Source organism: Ambystoma mexicanum, chromosome 5q (genome assembly GCF_040938575.1).
Source record: "Ambystoma mexicanum isolate Mex_15411 chromosome 5q, UKY_AmexF1_1, whole genome shotgun sequence".
In the NCBI taxonomy this organism is placed as follows: Eukaryota; Metazoa; Chordata; class Amphibia; order Caudata; family Ambystomatidae; genus Ambystoma; species Ambystoma mexicanum.
This window is the reverse complement of record NC_090933.1, coordinates 1,027,425,523-1,027,445,191: the sequence shown is the minus strand read 5'-3', so window position 1 is coordinate 1,027,445,191 and position 19,669 is coordinate 1,027,425,523.

Genomic DNA, 19,669 nt, shown 5'->3' with positions numbered 1-19,669 from the left:
GATTGTGCATCAAAGCACAAAACTATATGAGGTACTCTATTGTCAGGGTAGAGAAAGTGATAAAATGAAAGATACTAGACCTAAATCTAAATAACCCTCAGCAACAGTGATGGAAATCAGGTCAGCCAAGATGTCCCTTGAATCTGCTCAAAGACCAGGTAAAAATAATTCGGCACCTGAACAAAGGGTTAATCAACAAAGGTCATCACAATCTGCACCAATGTTTCAATCACATGATCCTAGTAATAGGCAGAGCTACATCGGCCTGATATGTCAGGTATGAACCATAATTAGAGACAAAATCAAGATCAAAGAAATGATGGTCCCTACCAGACATTGGGGATACAGAGCAAATTTGATCCCAACACCATAATATATGGTAATCAGGATAGACCCTGATATGTGGATCAATTTGCTGATAATGGGAATCAACATAGGGGCCAGTACCCACAACATGAGAGACAGGACATGAGACAGAACATGAATTATACTCCACGTCAGTACAATGATTCCCCACCAGGGGACTACAAACAAAGGATGGGTGCACCCCGCTCCCCTCCACAAATGAATCAAGAGTTCAGAAACTATCCCAATAGAAATCACTCACCTGAGAGGTATCAGAATAGATCCAATCAGGGAGAAAGCAATCAATATCGATCTAGGCCACAGAGAGAGGATTCTAGAGAGATGGAAAGGTTCCAGTGCCTTGAGGCCCAAGTGAAAATGTTAGCTGAACCAATAGGGAAGCTTTGTACAGCACAAAAACAGTCATCAAAGGAGGGGGCTGATGACTATAGCAATGACCGGGGGGCTTCTTCTGAAAAGTGACTAAGTACTCAGGATACATACAGCACCGAAAAGACAGATTGCTCTGATGTAATTTCGCATAATGACTCTGAGATGTCTAATGATTTAAAAGTGAAAATGCCAGTAAATGAACATGTAACAGAAAGTGCAAATACTTCTAAAAGAGAGGTACAGTTTAACCTAGAGCTAAATCAAACATTGAAGATTTGTACAAATGAAATAAGAAAACCTGAAACTCCAAGAGAACAAAGAGACAGATTTAAGAAAAATGACTCATGCATGGGGAATACCAGTAAACTGGGAATAAGTGGGGATGCTATAATTTCTTCCCTGGACACTCAGAACAATGACCAAACACAGGCAGAAAAAGGAAATACTCAAAAGGAGGGTACAGGTCAATCACCTAAATAATTCTTTGAGCCACATATTTTTGAAGAGGCTGAAAGGGCTGGTACCACAATAAATGATCACACATGCACAGAATTAAACAATGACAGATTGCTGAATGATGTTGTTACACATGTTCAGTTGGAGGGTTGTAATGTGGCCCCTGATGATACCTGGATGGATAGGCGAACAGTGGCCACACTCCAAAAAACCTCTGAACATGGAGAAATGAATAAAGTCTCTCGCGCAGAAATGGGTAAAAAGGAGGGAAACATGTCTTTCCATTTACCAATGTGCTTAGCCAAAAGTGAAAAAGGCCTGAGAAAGTTGAGTCCTGAAATCAGTAAGAATTCACACTTCTTATGTGTATTAGAGGAAGTGGAGGACAGGTATTATCCTCCCATCACTGTAGAAGAAAAATGCCAAACATTTGCAATGATTGACACTGGCGCACAAGCCACAAATATGTCCAAGGAGCTTGTAAAGAGTATCAATGAAGGGAGATCCCCACAGAATCAAATCACAGTGAAGGAAAATCAAGGCCCAGTGCATAACTTTAATGGGGAGGAGGTGCCCATCATAGGTATAACTGAGGTTGATATAAAAATAGGAAAACACAGAATGAGACAAGAGGTATTGATCACATCTATTTGTGAAATTCCATTTCTGATGGGGACAGATTGCCTGAAAAGATTGTCTCCTCTCATAGATGGGGTGAATGGAGTGCTGTGGTCATTAACCAAAAAACCATTGAGACCTAAGAAACTAAAATCACAAAACAGCAACATAAATGAATGTCACACCGTTGCCAAAACAAATGATACTGTGGAGGTATATCTCCAGAATAGTTGCATACCTCTTGTCACTGTTATATTAATGTGTCAAGACAAAATGCAGAGCGACAATGAAAAACTACCTGTACAAATATACTTGGACCCAAGGAAAAATTGGCAGACCGCCATAGATGAGCACACATTACGTTTTTATTTAAAAGAAAAGATATGCAAACAAAATATTACTCCTAAAGCAGATTCAGAAAAACACATTACCACTCTTGCTGAAATACACATGGAAGATGAGCAACCATGGGTTCATGTTGGTATAAAAGACTGTTTTAAAACAATAAAAGCCACTTTAGCGCTTGAGCAGGAGAGGAGCTTCATTAATGAAAAAGTGTTGCAAAAAATAATGGTGAGGGAGGAAATTCCGAAATTTAGGATTAAAAACCAATATGTTTCTGGGTTGGACAGTCCAGACTTTGAAAACCGAATTGCAGGCAGATGCATGCTTAAAATTAGCATTGGGCAGAAAACAATTTACCATAATGTATGGATAGTGAGTGGATGAGTGGAGCACAAAATGATTTTTACATGGGCAATGACATCATGCACAGAATGTGTATGGCGTTAGATTTCCTTAATCAAAAATTTGGTCACGCCTAGGTGAGCCGGCACCTGAATTTGAAGACAAAAGAAGGGCTTATCATTGTGCACAACTGGTTCGTTATGCAATCGAACTACAAATGAGGAAAGATACTATTATTCCTGCATTTACAAAACAGTTTGCAATAATACTGAAATGCAAAATGGAGAGCAGATGAAAGACTCTGATGCATTTGTGTGCCTGAATGAATCCATAAAACAGCAAGGCCTTGATTATGAATACATTCCATTGGTAGATATTGGTGAAGGGCCTGTAAGAATTATGGTAAATAATAAGGGTTGTCAAGATATTCACTTAGAGGAAAACTCCCCATTAGGAATGGCCATACAGAAATCACATTATACTGCAGATCTAAATAACATGGTGATTGGAAATATCCCTGAAAAGTATGTAGATGCCAAGGGTGAGTTGCCAGAATACCTGGACTCTCAGCCAAAAGGAATATTTAAAATGCATTCTGTGTACCCTTATGATTCAAGTGAGACAGTGTGCTGTTATCAAGAGAGTTGGATAACATTTGATTTAAGTGAAAATGAAATGGAAAATCAGCCCATTGAAATGGAAGCTGACATGCCAAAACATTTAAAAGTGGCAGCTTTACAAAGAGACACAGCCACACAGCTAGAGGAAATCACTGAGATTCCACTACCGGGACATTTTCCGGAATTTTCCAAAATGGTAGAAGAGCAGATCTTATTAGCGGATGCGTGTGACAACGATGAGGATAGAAACAAATTGAGGAAGATATTTATGGAATTTAAAGATGTATTTGCCAAAGATGCCTATGATTGCGGTTTAACTAATTTACATGTGGCCACACTACCGGAAGGGTGTGGCAGAAGTCCAGTATTTGTACGCCAGTATAGACTACCGCTGGCATGTTTAGAATCATTGGCAGAGATTATTAACAATTTAGAATTGCGAGGAATCATCAGGCCTATCCATAGCACAAGCATATCCAACACACCCATTTTAGGTGTGTTAAAGCCAAATGGTCAATGGCGGCTATGAGCAGATTTGAGGGAGTTAAATAAAAGAGTACCAGTGTCCAGATGGCCACTGCCATTCATTGATCAGGGCCTAGCTCAGGTACATGGTTCGAAAGTGTTTGCCACATTAGGTCTTACCTCTGGATATTGGTGCGTGACATTGGCAGAGAGATACATAATTTATTTTCCTTTACATTTGACAGGACTCAATACGAATGGGTTAGAACTCCGTTCGGGTACGTTAATAGTGGGAGTGAATTTGGAATATTTTTGAGGAAGGCCATGTCTGATGCAGCAGAAAAAGGAACCATAGTTTATGTGGATGATGTCCTGATAAAAAATGAAAGCTTAAAAAACCATTTTGATGAAATAAGACATGTTCTTGGCCAATTGCAGAAAGCAGGCGCCAAAGTATCTTTACAAAAAGCACAATGGTGCAAGAAAAAAGTGAATTTTCTAGGCTATGAAGTAACTGAACATGGACTAAATCCACAAAAGAAGAAAATAGAGGCCATACAAAAACAAAAAGACCCTAAAAATGTGAAAGGGGTGAAAAGTTTATTAGGAATGACAGGCTATAACAGAAAGTTCATTGAAAATTATGCTGAAATCACTCAACCATTGACTAAACTGCTAAAACTAAATACGCCCTGGAAATGGGAGAAAGAGCAGTCTGAGGCAGTAGCCAAATTGAAGGAATGTCTTGTAAAGGCACCATGTTTAGCATACCCCATAAAGGATAGGGATTTCTTTATTAAAATAGGTTTCTCTGAACATTGTATGTCAGCAGTGTTATCACAAAAACATGATGTGAATCACAAAATCATTGCCTATGCAAGTAAAGCATTTTCCCAAGTTGAAATGAAATTCAATGAATGTGAAAAGGCCCTATTAACCACTGTGTGGGTGCTACAACATTTCCGCCCCATTGTTCAGGGAGAAAAGGTTATTATTGAAACAAATCATCAACCTTTGCAATTCTTAGAGAGTAAAAGAATTAGGTCAGGTAATCTAGCACAGTCCAGAATCACTTCGTGGATGCTAGCATTACAAGGTTTTCCTGTAGAAGTGAGATATGGCCAAAATAAAAAGAGCCCAATTGCTCAAGGTTTAGCAGATTTACATGACTGTGCAGCTGAACAAGCATCAAACAAAATGGAAATTAAACCTAATTTACAGGAGTTTGAGCAATCACCACACAAAGCTTTTGATGAAAAAACATGCAAGGACTTGCCAACGGTATATGTTGATGGTTGTGCTTTTCACATTGAAAATTACAGTAATAAACAATTAGTGTCAGGAATAGGAAATGTCTGGTTGAAATGTGAAGGTATCCCCAGCATAGGGATCAGAATTGGAGCTAGGAGCAGTCAAGTAGCGGAATTGGCAGCCATTTATAAAGCAATTGCTACTGCAATTGCTACTGCAATTGATAATAAATTCAGAGAAATTGTCCCGCTGACTGATTCTGACTATGCACGAAACAGCTTTGTGGAATATCTACCTGGCTGGAAAGCGAGAGGCATGATTACATACAACAAAAAGCCTCTTAAGCATGGAAAAATTATACAAGCCATAGACAAATTAGTGTCAGAAAATAATTTGACAATATACTGGAGAAAAATTCGTGGGCATTTAAAAACTCCAGGAGAGGATAAAGAGGGGAATGATAAGGCAGACCACCTGGCTAAAATTGGGGCTGTGATGGGAGAATTGCTACCTATTGAAAATTTACTGGGTGAAATACAGATTGATGCAGTAACACATTCTAAAGCACCAAAGGAGACAGAACAATCAGTGGTACAATGGAGTTACAACACCCCAGACCAAGATTTGATTGAGGCACAAAAGAATGATCGAATTTTGGGAATCTATTATAACCATTTGATAGATCCTGGACAAAACCCTTTAACAGAAGATGATTGTCTGGGAAAAGAGGAATTGAGGGTGCTTTTAAAAAAACGAATTAAACTACAGGATGGACTCATGGTTAGAGAGTCCCTAACAGGACAGATACAATGGGTGGTACCCCTTTCATTTAGAGGGATAATGCTACACCATGCACATGATGCCATAACTGCAGGCCACAGAGGTTCACAAAAAACATTGGAAATAGGAAAAGATTATGCTTATTGGCCACATATGTCCCAAGATGTGGAATTGTATGCTAGAGGATGTCTAGTATGTGCCCAATTTAAACCTGCTTCACCAATACACAGAGCTCCACTAATGAAAAGAGGCCTAACCCTTCCATGGTCAGATTTGCAATTAGACTATGTAGGGCCTTTAAAAAGGTCGAGCAGAGGAAACCGTTATATTTTGAGTGTGGTATGTTTGATGTCGCAGTGGATTGAATGTATTCCTGCACCAGATTGTAGTGCGCAAACAGCAGCCACATTGCTAGTGAATCATGTGTTCTCAAGGTTTGGGTTGCCACAAAGAATTGCGTCAGACAGAGGAAGTCATTTCACAAGTGCTCTAATGAGCAAGGTATGGCAAATACTGGTTGTGAAAAGGAAACTACATATCGGATATCGAGCGGCTTCTTAAGGTGGAGTTGAACGGGTTAATAAGTCTGTTGTGGACATTTTAAAGAAATTTGTAGCTGAAGCAGGCTCCAGCTGGGATTTACATTTACCGTTGGTTTTGATGGCAATCAGATCAACTCCTGCCAAAGCAACAGGTATTAGCCCACATGAGGTCTTGACAGGTAGGAAAATGGTGTTGCCGCAACACCTGCTACACAGAACACATGAGCAAACACTTGTAAGCGCATCTACAGTTCATGAATACATTGATGAGCTGAGGAAGCATTTACAACATGCATTTGCTTTTGTACAGAGAAATCTGGAAAGGGCTGCTGACAGTGCTAAAACATATTATGATAAAAAGTCAACAGTAAAGGAATATTGTGTAGGGGATGAGGTGTATAAATTTCATTTTGGAAAAAGTAAACAGAAAAATTCCAAATTTCTAGCGGCCTGGCAGGGGCCATTCCGAATTATAGATAAAGTCTCTCCTGTAGTTTATAAAATTTTACTGAAGGTGAAACAGCAACAGAACAGCTTGTGCATGTAAACCAAATCAAGCCATGTCATCCAAGACATGAGATAAAAAATCTGGAGCGTGTAGAAACAGATAAAGTCCCTTGAACACAAAAAGGTAAAATAAATGGGTACAGTCAGGAGGCAGTGACAGAGAAGTTAAATAAAGCTGGTTGATTATAATGGCACATAAACACTGTAATATATGTAATAAATATATATAATATAAAAAAATAGAAGCTGAAGTTTATGGAGTTGGTGTACAGAATGAAAATTCATTAAATATTGAATGTCGTTTTATGTATGCTTGTTCTCTATAACCTGTGCTTAATTTCAGAAGGTGAAAGAAAAAGGGCGAAATGTTTTACAAAGCATGTTTTATTTTTGGCAAAAGGGTGAAGTTAGTATTGTGCTATATACTTAATCTGTTTCTTTTCTATTTGATTTAGAATATTAACATATTTGTACCAGAGGTCACGGGAGACGATGGAGTCCTGGAGTCCCCTGGATGAAGATCGAATGATGCCTGCCTCCGGTTGGAGGTGAAGACAAAATAACCGGAATGCCAATGAAAAGATGACTTCTATCGAAAAGGATCCAAGAGTACCAAGATGGAAGAACACCCGAATGAACCAAATGATGTGACATCGCTGGTCGGGACATATCAGAGGCAGACAAGTGTCCTGGCTTTCACGTATTTATTATTTTAATTAATTATTTTAATCTATTATGTTAATTCTTTGTTTTAGTTATTTGTTTTATCTTATTGTTTTTGATTGACTTCAAGTATAAAATTGAAGCACTGGACTATGGATACTTCCATTGGGAAGGAACATATGGACCCAAAGATGCATTTTGATATTATGTTGATTGGACAGTGGTTTTTCAATTTTTTTGTTTTTGCATGTGAATATTCATTTTGTTGAATTGCTACATTTTAAAAGAAGAAAGGGAGCAAGTTGATTTTCCTCTAATTATGGCTTGGACTGCCAAATTCTCAGAAAAAAGGAGGGAATATGTAAGATTATTTAGCAATTTTTTTTCATGCAGCACCACTGCATGGGTTTGGTGCATTGCTATAATGTGGTGTTGCCAGTGTGACATGGACATGTACATGAAAACAGACTATTCAGTCAAAAACGATTTCTACATCTAAAATGCAAATAATTTTTTTCACAGTTAAAAGCATATATTTTTTCTCACCTGAAATTCCTCTGTTGCAGGAGACACATTTGAGGATTAATGAACTAACCTCATTAACAATACTAACATGATTCTAACTCATTAATAATATAATGTGTTCTCCAGTGCAAAATGAGATGGAAAATGACAGGCTCTGAAAGTCGTTTTAAACGTGCATCCAGATTTTGTTCTCTTTGCTTCTATCTGTGCTCTGTCCACAGTATGTGCAGGAAGCAAAGACTCGAATAAGTAGGAAATCAGTTTTGTTACAGTTGCAACTGTATAAGCCAAGCCATTGTTCAAGAGAAGGAGGCTAGGACATGATAGAATTTCATTGGTTGAACTCGTTTGGTAGGATGTAACAGAGCTTTTCTAATGAATCCTGGGGAAGAAGAGAGGAAGAAGATATTTTTACACAGCTCAGAGAAAGACCTGGCTGGTGGCTGGGGAGTTTCCTGATTGAAAAAGCAGATCCCAGTGCACTGCTGCAGAGACTGGGTATTCCAGTCAATAAGCCCCGGTTTGAGTAACGGCAGATGCTCGTCCTTGCTGGGGTGATTTAAGAGGGAGCATTAAGCCACTTCCAGAAGGCGACCAGCCGAAGAATTTCACATGCTGGACAGGCTTGGTAATTATATTACAGAGTGTGGGGGCAGTGTGTATGTGTGCAAAACTATTCAGTCAGAGTAGAATAGGGAATTCCAGTGTTTTATCAACATGTTTAATGTTGCAAATTGAATATGTTCTTGCCTCTCTCTTCTCATTTTGTTACAGATAATGTTGTTACTGTGCAATTTCCATTTATTTCTGTAAAAAGAATAAGATCGTGTTGAAATGCAATTTTTTATAATACAAAAAAATATCTGAAAGCAGACGGTTAGTGTGTTTTATTTTTCTCTTTTCTTTGTGCATCTACCATTACAGTACTGATAATATGGGGAGATGTTTAGACAGTGCAATTGTCATTTTTAAGGTAGCTAAAAATAAGACTTGGTGGTAGCTGTGTGCACGATTCCATTCAGTATATAAGTGTGTGTTTTATGAACGGAACATAACAATAACATAATGAAATAACCTGCTGCTGGGGATACATGAGTCAGCAGAAAGAGAGGCCCTGGGCATAGTTCACTGATGTAGATAAGTTGGTGATGAATACCACATGTTAGCTCGCTGTCGTAGATAAGTCAGTGAGGACAGCCCATGGTGGCACTCCAAATGAAAATGTGGTGTTCCTGAAATGTAAGCCTGAGGCCTCTCTAATGATCACACGAACAAACTAAACAAAAATAATGGGCTCTGGATATTGGGGCCACATATAAAACAAAGGAATTATGCTCACCAGAAATACCACCAATAACGCCTACCAACATAAAGTATACCACTAAATGTATCTGTGTGCTGAAATAATGTATGTATACTGTAGTACTATATACCAAATCTAATCTGAATGCAAAGAGTGATTATTACTGAATAATTTTCATTTTTGCGGTAAGAAAATACCGCTAGGCCCCAAATCTATACAAAATACCCAACATATTTATGGTGCGTTGCAGGCCAGGAAAGTGATCATAGAACACCTACTGGGCGTGGCAAGTGTGTTTCACACTGCCATCTGTACAGTAAAGGGAACCCATTTCATAATAACAGTGTGTCACCAAAAACGAATTTCAGAATGTCACAAAGGGAAACCACATTCTCAGACCTAGTGCAATATTTAGAGGCAAAGTTGTTTGCACAAATACCGCTAGGCCCCAAATCTATACAAAATACCCAACAGTTGGTAGGACCAATCAACCCCAAGATAAACTGAACTGGGACCCCTCTCTCTGCTGGATGTACCTATTTGCTGCTGCTGGAACTGAGTGCCAGGGGACAGGAACATCAGAATCAAGTGCACCACCTTTAAACCGGACCCAAACCCCAGGAAGATCCTCTGGGCTCCCTCAAAGCAGGACAAACCACGCCCGAGCAACCTCAACAGAATACTGGACCCCAGAAGCAAGGAAAGTCCACAAGGTGTCCAAGAACCGCAGTGGTTCTATTTGCGAGTAGCTGAAACAGCGAAGTGCTGCTGATCTGGAGTGTGCCCATTGCTGCTGCCGACCTTCAAACCTTAGTGCAGGATTCCCCAGAGGTCCTCCCTTTTGTCCCCATGACTGAGGCCCAGTAACAACAGCATCTGCAGGACTACAACAAGAACAGAAGCTAGCTGGAACCTTTTCTTCATACTGAAGGTACTGTGTAACTAGGGGTACTTACCACTGGTTGTGTGTAGCTTGCTTGCTCTCACTGGAGACTTGGATTTGCTGCCTTTTGCAGAGTTGCTTGCATCTTTGCTTCTCACAAGCCTCCCAGCTTGTGGCACAACAGTGATTCTTTCTACCACAAAACTCTTTTTAACATTGTGCAAGACTTTTGTGCTATCTTCAAGAAGTGCCTCAGCTCCCCTAGACTTCACCCAATTGACATTGGTTGTCCTGGCTCCCCGAAGACTCTTCTTACCCTCTGACTTTGTGTTTAATTATCCCTCCAAAAGTCATATATACCCTACTTGTATAGCTGGGAAAGGGTTAATCTATTTGTCATTGAGGGATTGAAAAGTGCTTACCTGTTTGAGAAACTTGTTAGCCTTTGTTTCCTTCCCTACCCTTTTGCTTTTTGCCATCACTTCAGTATTACAAGTTAAGTGCGAAAATTGATATATGAATGTCCACAGTGTCCTAACTATTGAAGTCACCTCAGGGTGTAGGAAGTATCTGTGTGCCATCCCAAAAAGGTATCTACTTACTTAGCTGAACTGAAGGAGTGTCTTTTTGAAGTGTATTTAAGTGTTGCATATTGCTCCCTTCTAAAGAACACTTATTTTAAAACTGACTGTTAAATTAATAAATAATGACTCTACTGCATTGCTGTCGGAAGCGGCCTGTTTGTCTGTACGTACGTGCATTATGGCTCTTGGAGGTGTGGCTTGACGGCTCTCTGCATACGCTAGACTCTTTCCTCTAACCGGAAAATCCCTTGTGGGAGCAAGTACCGTTACGGCTTTCGGTGCTACGGTGCTGCGGCTGGGTGGATGCGTGGATGTGAGCGGCCACGAGTGGCCTGCTGCCCCTCTTTTGTTGACGGCTTTACCGGGGGCTGGGGGTGCCACTCTTTCCTGCAGCTGCCGACTCCATGTTGCCTGTGGATATATCCTGCGGGCACTGTCACGGTAAAGTCTTTTACTAAAAGTCTACATTACCAGGAAGTTGCTGACTCCGTGCTGCCCCTGATATATATCTTGAAGACACTTTGTCACGGCACAGTCTTATATTTAAAAGCCTGCACTACCCGGTATTTACTCTGCAGCACATTTAACTCAACTATCTGTGGCTCTCTGTGACCTATGAGAAGGTCTCTAGTGGCAGTCTGTGCCTGATAGGGCTCTTGACTATCAGCCTCAGTGTTATTATTTCTCTGCTGGTGGCTGTGCCCCATGTTATAATCTGCTGTCTCAGTGCCTAATGCTTGTATCTGGTCTATGTAATAGGCTGTATATGGCCTGATAATTTACGGTTTACTGTCTGGTGACTGCTGATCTTTTGATCTTTGAACCAGTCGGCTGCCCCTAGGGATTGTAGGGTTATTCATATTACCCATATACTCTGGTGACTGTGGATCTTTGATCTTTCAACCAGACTTAACCCTTTTGTGTAACCTGAGCTATTGTGATACTGCTTCATCTTTTTCCTACCTACTGGTGTGATATATTACTACCATGAAATTAATACGCAAACTTAAAGGCGGGAAAAAGAGTAGGAATGAAAATAAAGACGTCGAGATGGCTGAAACAAGGACTCAGACAGCGATTAATAAGGACAAGAAGATCACGGATTTCTTCTGTGACCAAATAGCGGTTGCACAGATTCATTCAGATCCTGCGGAGGCAACTGCATCCGTGTGTGATGTGGCATGTACTTCACTGGAATTTGATAACAATAATTCATTACTGAATCTTTGCTATAGCCTGGAAGGCCAAATTACAGAGCATGAAAAGCGGAAAGATTCCAGCCCTATGCAGATAAAGCCTGCTGCTGCCCCTACCATCTTGGTAACTGAAGGCTCTGTAATCTATACACCTCCCGTTACTACCAATGACAGACTTTCCTGTTCTCCTAAACTTACAGGATTAGTGGACAGTCTGGCTGAACTTGGAACCCAAGAAAATGTCTCATTGGTAGCAAATTCTGAATGTATGAAATGTAATGTTGAAGCTAAACTTAAGGACTTGGAGACTCATAATACTCCCTCTAGTTTTGCTTTGAAAATTCTTTTACGATTATACGGGTAGTGACTGTGAGAGTTTGGAAGGGTGCCATCTGTCTAAGAGACAAAGAAGAAGGAGGCTTAATATGGCAAAAAAAAGATAAGCCTGTTAAAGTGTCTGCAAGTGCCCATGAACAAGTCACAGAAGGGACAAAATCTAAGACTAAAAGGGGCAGAAAGCAAGCTGCAGGGACAGCCAAAAAATGTGCTATAAATAATGGGAATCTTACCTCTTGGCTTATTCATTCCAAGAAGCTCAAAGCTACTGCCCCTAATTTACCTGATAAACTGCCTACAGTGGGGTCAGTTAGCATACCGGATGATAGCACATCTGATATGACTGGCTCAACAGATGATAGCTCTGATGAAAGTCTGGATGAGTCTGTTGTGTACGATGTGATTAATAAAAAATCCAAAGTCACATTTTCTGAGATGGTTAATAAACTTCCTCAGGAAGTATCTGATATAACTAGGAAATTACCATCTGTTTCATCTTTCTCACACACAAAGTCGATATACCTACCTAATAAACGATTTTCTATAATAGGTAGCACTAAGAAAACAAAAAAAACGATCAATAGAGGTAAATTTCTTGAGATCATCCATACACAACTTCCCTTAAGAATACTTAAAAGTGGGGATTTCAAGTTTGTGGAGCAATGTCAGGGGTTGCTGACACGTGTACACTGCTACTCTGAAGCTGTTGTGAATCTTGTGAGGGAACATAAAAATGAGCTTAAAGAATGTGGATACTTGTTGGATGTTAGTGAAGAGAGGTCTGATAATATATCCACTAAGCCAAGTCAGAAATGTACGAACAATCCTAAGCAATCCAATGGCCAAGTGATTGATAATGATATGCTTAAATCACATTGGGAATGGCTATGTACCTTTTTGCCTATGGATCAAAATAGAAATTGAGACAATACCTCTCTTATTTCTTGGAATACGAGAGGTCATGGTCATCTTTTCTCAGAATTGGGCTCTTTTGATCTCATATCCAATTCGCATATTGTTTTATTACAGGAAACTTGGTTAATGCAAGAAGCAGTGTTTGATGGTTTCACGGCATATTATAACCTTGCAAGAAAAGGAGATAAGGGTAGGCCTTTTGGGGGATTGCTTACACTGATATCTAATCAACTGTCTGCCTCCAAATGTGTATTGGTCCCTGCTAACCCCAATGTATTGATTGTTGAGCTGTACATGAAGTATGGGGTACGTATGCTTTTGATTAATATCTATGACCCTCCGGGCAATGCATTTACTGACACCATTCAACAGAGTACATATGAATGTATTCTTGATAAATGTTCGCCCGATGGGCTGACCAATATAGTTCTTGGTGGTGATCTGAACTCAAACATCCTGTGCTATAACCTGGGAGATATGACTAAGGCAAAAAAATGGTCTACTTTCATTGAGGAGATGGAGTTAGTGGTGCTGAATGGAAGTTGTTATGATCAAAAAAACACTATTTCGACTTGGTCTAATGGATGTCAATCCTCCATGCTTGATTTTATATGTATGAGTGACACATTTTTGACAACATCACCGGCTTTCATATTATGGCAAATGAATTTAGTGATCATTCCCTTGTACAATGTATGGCTGGATGGGGGAATAGGATTGTTGCAGTTGATCAAACTAAAGGGATTAACATCTCTAACCGTGGTAATAGAATTTGCTGGTCAGACACTAATCTTGCTAAAAAAAAAATGGTGCCTTGACATTAATCTTGACCATCTTCTTTATCGCACAGCGGATGGCATATGTACATGGTTATCTGAACATCTACTCCATATCATGCCCACTGGTGAAAAGCTTGGTCCTTTTAAAGATAACCCTGACCGAATTAGAGCCTATGATAGGGTAATTAGAGACATGAAAAGGGAGAAGCGTAGAAAGCTCTGTCTGTGTGACATTAGTATCAATGATCCCATACTCATCTGCAATGAGAAGAGAAAGATCAAAAACAAATATCGGAATGAGTTAAGAATATACGTGTCCTCTATGAATAACATTAACTGGCAATATATATGGTCCGTCTACTTATGAATGGAAACACTAGGACCTTTCGGGCTAGTTTCAGATCCCTGGGTAAAAATGGGACTTCTGACCAGGCTATTCCCATTAACAGTTATACATGGGCTAAGTTTCTTTCCAACAAATTCAAGGGAGATGCAATTACTTTGGCCAAAAGACCCATTGATACTCTCTCTATAGTAAGGGAAGACATCCTTGTGATAATTAAGGGACTCAAAACATCGAGAGCACCTGGGCCTGATGGCCTCTGTAATGTTATTATTAAGGACAACCCAGAGGTCTGGGCCGATATTTTGGGGATCATTTTTCAGAAAGTTATTGACACTGGTGTTATGCCTATCTCTTGGAAGCTGTCTCATATCATTCCTGTGTTCAAGTCCGGTTTCGGAGTTCTCCTGAGAATTATAGACTTCTTGCTCTTACCGATGTGTCTAGTAAGATTTTCTGTGCTATAGTTCTACGTGAAATAATGAAATGGATTGATAGAGACGGTGTTCTTGATAAGGCCCAAACTGGCTTCCGCAAAGGTTGTTCTACTCGGGACAATATTGTTATAGTTAATACACTCATTGAACAGGCTAAGGGTAAAAATAGACTACCGCTCTACATGCTTTTTGTTGATTTTTCTTCAGCTTTTGATTCTGTTGAGAGGGCAAGACTGTGGTCTAAACTTGGGTTGCTTGGTATGCCATCTCATTTGTTATATGTCTGTAAAATGATATATTATGATAGTAAGGCCAGGATCCGTATTGATAATGAGGGCTCTATGTCTGAACCAGTTGTGATCACAAAAGGGGTCAGACAGGGCTACACCTTAGCACCCACTCTCTATAATCTATTTAAGGCGGATTTTGGCAGAATATTTAAAGCCAAGATGAATGCCTTCCCCAGAATGGGCTCCCATAAAATTGGCTGGATATGCTATGTCGATGATATCGTCATCTTTGATAACACTTATAGTGGCATTTGCAATAGTGCAAGTGCTGTTTGTGATTATGCTGATGCAAATGGGCTCACTATTAATCTGGGTAAAACACAGTTCATGGCTGTAGGTCGGAATAGCTGCAATAAGCAGATGATTCCCTGCTCTTTGGGTGCGATCAGGAAAGTTGACTCTTACAAATATCTGGGCTATGAGCTCTGTATGGATAGAGGGACTCGTAATAAGCTGGTTCAACAGAATAAAAGAGCCAAAGTTATGGCCACTCTTACTGCTGTTATGTCTTTTTCTAAAAAGACAGCTGGATACAGCTTGCTGGGTATCATCAATATATATAAACAAAAACTTGTGGCTATGTTTTTATATGCATTAGAGACCTCTTTTTCGGACTGGACAGATTGGGCTAATACTACTGAAGGAATCATATGGCGCAGACTACTGGGTCTGAATAACTATACACCTATACAGGCAGTTCGTTTGGAAGTAGGGCTCATTTCTTTGGCCACTCAAATTGAACATAATAGGGCCAAATTGTATATAAAAATTAAATTTGCACGGCCTGGTACTCTTCTCTATATCATAAAGGAAGGCTTGGAGGAGGGCAAGATGGAGTCTCTTAATAAATTCAAAGGTCTTAATCTGAAAATGTTTGAAAAAATGTGCTGGAAACCTAGATGGGAACACGGTGAAGGTGCGGTGTTAAAATCCCTAAAAGATGTTATTGAGAAGTGGGACTGGGTATCTAGCCATGAGAAGGTTTCTGCTATGAGATCTCTGCATACCTTCGCACTGATGCCCTTTAGCTTCAAAGAACCTCAAAGATACCTCCTCCTCATGCCATCACAGCTAAATCGTAGAATCTTCATGGACATTAGACTTAATGGCCTTGATGTCCTGGGGGTTCGCGGATCGTGGAGAGGCCTACCGAAGGATCAAAGGATTTGTAGACTCTGTGCTATGAATGATAGGGTGGAAACTATTAGACATGTCCTAACCTGCTGCTATTCGATAAGTTCTATCTATAACAAATATTTTGCCAAATTAGATAGGGAAATTAATGATATTGAGAGTGAAAACTTTTGGTTGCACTGTCTTTCTGGCAGGAGTAATTATCTGATCATTGCCATTACTCAGATATGGAAAGTGGCCAAAGAATGTCTATGTAAATTTGGAGATGATGTCAAATTGCTTATGAGCTTAGCGAATGTTGATGGCTAATCTTCTGTATTTGTATCTGCTGTGCAATTTGTCTAACCTTTGTCTTTTTTTCCCTATGTATCTAATAGTCAATTTTAAGTGCTGTTAAATTAATATGCTTATGTTTTATTTTTCTTATATTTATATTTGTGAAAAGTTCTTTTGAACTGTAACACAATAACAAAAAATAAAAAAATTCATAAATAATTATTTTATCAAGAAACCTTGAGTATACGTGTTATTTGAAGACCTGTCACTGTGAATCTCTATGTTACAACCCTACAGCTCACACTGACCCCCTCTTGAGATAAGCATGGCTGCTCAGTCACTCTAACAACTTGTGCAGTGCAGGCCTGTACCAAATGTTGGGTTACCTATTGCCAAGAGGACAAGGCTGATGGAATATCCCACAGGGATACTACATACAATCTCACCTACCAATCACCCCAGCATGTTATGCTCAACCAGCTCTATATTTCTTTCTTCTTTTAACCAGGGTGGGTTTTTGCTGGTGTTTATATATTTAGTTGTTTTTATCCTTGAGTGTTTAGTTACATTATGCTTAGTGTTATAGAAACTTGCTTGAACATTCTGTTATTTTGCAGTTTCTTTACTTTGCTGTTTTGATTGTTCACTCCCCTGCTGAGAGCTTACCCTCATTCCAAATTATCCCAAAAGGCGAAGGTGGAATACACATTGGGATGTTTCTGATTTACCTTTCTGATTGGGATCACTGCTTAGTAGTAATGTGGGGCTGAGTAGGGGTTTTAGCCACTCATCCATGTACTCCTGCAGAGCAGTAATCATTGATTTAAAGGTACAGCATTCAGAAACTGGTGTACACAGCTGGTTAACGTAATCTGTCCCATTGATTTTAATAGAACTTTCTACTTACCCTGAAAACCCCTAAAGTGAATTTGGGGGTCCCTACCTACACTTGATTTGTTTTTTGTACCCACAAGGTCTTCAAGATGTTCTGTGCAAAGAACTGAATTTCCAGTATTTACCAGGGAGTTTATATGTATTTTTAAAGACCTACTATCCACGTCTCTCGTTGTCAAGGCATTTTTACACTGTAGCTAATTTTGGTAGTAAGTATTTCCCCTGATGTGTATTGCCTTGGTAATTGTTTCTAAATCGTATCCTTATTTTTTGGAGGCCTTCAGCTGTGCTTAAGAATGTTCCCACCCTCTCTATTGTTAATTTTGATACTTGCATTTGTATTATTCAAATACTGTGCCATTGAGAGCTGGAATAAACATTGAGTACTGGCCTCTGGGGCCTTTATGACTATTTCGCTGTGTGGTTAAATGTCTGATTCTCCTTTCTTGCCACTCTTTGTCTATGGGCCTCATTACACATTGTGCGGTAAAAGTCAACATTTACCGGCATAGCGCTATTAACGTGTCCGCCTTTTGCAAGAGGGCGCTAATAGCGTACCATTACGAGTACACAGACACGAGCATAGCGCCATGCCGGTAATGACCCTACTGCAATGCCGCTAAAGACCCCAAAAAGTCCCTTAACGGCTTCGACAAGAGTGCTGATAGCACCTCTGCCCTCACTCTACATGCAAATAGCGGTCACCGCTGTTAGCGGTGACAGTTAAATTGCGGAACCGGAAATAGCGTCATCGCACAGGAACGGGAAGGAGCACGGCGGCCATCTTTAAAAACACAATCCATTGCCATCCTCTGCATCCAGGACCTCTTTCCACAAGACTCGAACACAAAATCATCCCGGATAGCGCGAAGATGCCCAAGGCCGTCAAGAAAGGCGCTGATTGCCAGCGAAAAGAAAAATTCAGCGACGAGGGGCTGATCATGCTTACTGAGACACTTGCAGCAAATGCCAATGTAGTATTTAGAAATGACATGCGGCGGGAGACCCTTGTCAAGAAAAAGGCCATCTGGGCAGAGGTTGCCCACAAAGTCAGTGCGTTGGGCACCATCACCCGCACTGTCAAGGACTTCCGAAAGCGGTGGGACGACCTACGGGTCCGTGTACGAAACATTCTGTCTGTGAATCGCAAGCTGGCAATGGCCACAGAAGGTGGCGCTGATTCCCCTATAAAACTCCGGGAGTGGGAGGAGACCTGCGCCACCATAATTGGTAAAGATTGGTAAATAAAGAAGCCCCAATGCATAGAGCGGCATGATGTAAACATTCTGCATAAGGCACGTCCAACCAAAAACGATGATATTCCCTATTTTTGTCCCCTACAGGATCACAGACAGACACTGATGAACCGGGCACTGTGACACCTGCTCCACCAGCAAAGAAAAAGCCCAGGACACATGAGACAGGGGACACCGCCACCACCTCAAGGGGAACTGGGAGGAGTGATCTTGCTGCCTTTGGCCCTCTGCTGCCAAAGGCAGCAAGAGCACCAGTTCTACACAGCCTGAGGCCACGGCTGCTGCAATTGTTCCACCCACGGAAGTGTACCCCATGACATTGGAAACCAGCACGGAGGGCCCGCACTATGCTGCCACCAGTTCCACTGGTGCGGCAGCAGCCACCGCGCCGCTTTTGGACGTGGAGGAGGCAATTGACGTTCAGAATCAAAGCAAGACCCCCAGTCCACCACGGTCCATTGAGCCAAGCCCAATGCCATTATCACGATCAGGAAGCCATGTAGAATCAGGCAACAAAACTGTGGAAGGGCAATGGAGCCCTCAGGTGTCCTCACTTGATGCCAGAGGCATGGACCAGGGCGCAGCAGCCACCCCAACAGCTGGACCCAGTCAACATGACCTTGCAACCATCAGCCAGAGGCAGGTTGAAATCACTGCGCTGGTTGGCCAGAATGTGGCAGAGGCAGCCCGTCTGAGGAATGACCTTAGGTCGTATGCAAGCCAGACAAGGGAGGGCATGGAGGCCTGCACAAACAGGATTTGTGAGGAAATGGCCCAACTTAGGCAGGCCCTCACACGTATTGCAGACGCCATGGAGCGACAATACCCCCCCACCACAGGATCAACCGGGCACCTCCTCCTCTGCGAGTTCCCGTCAAACAAGCCCCCGGCGCCGCTCTCTGCGCACCATGAGGTGCACGCCATCCGAACCACCCAATGGCGGAAGAGGCCATGAGAATTATGCTGGCACATGTGGAGCAGGACACCTACACACTGTGTAAGGGTGTTTTTGGGACTGGTGTGGGGGGAAGGGGGAAAGGGTGTTTGCACAGTTGGGGCCATGCACTTTTTGTTCACATTTTGATCACAATACACTGTTGAAAACATGAAACACAGGCTTGGTCTTCATCATTGTGTATATGTACTTTATTGGGGACAGCGTCCTTTGTGGACCTCACCACATACATCAGG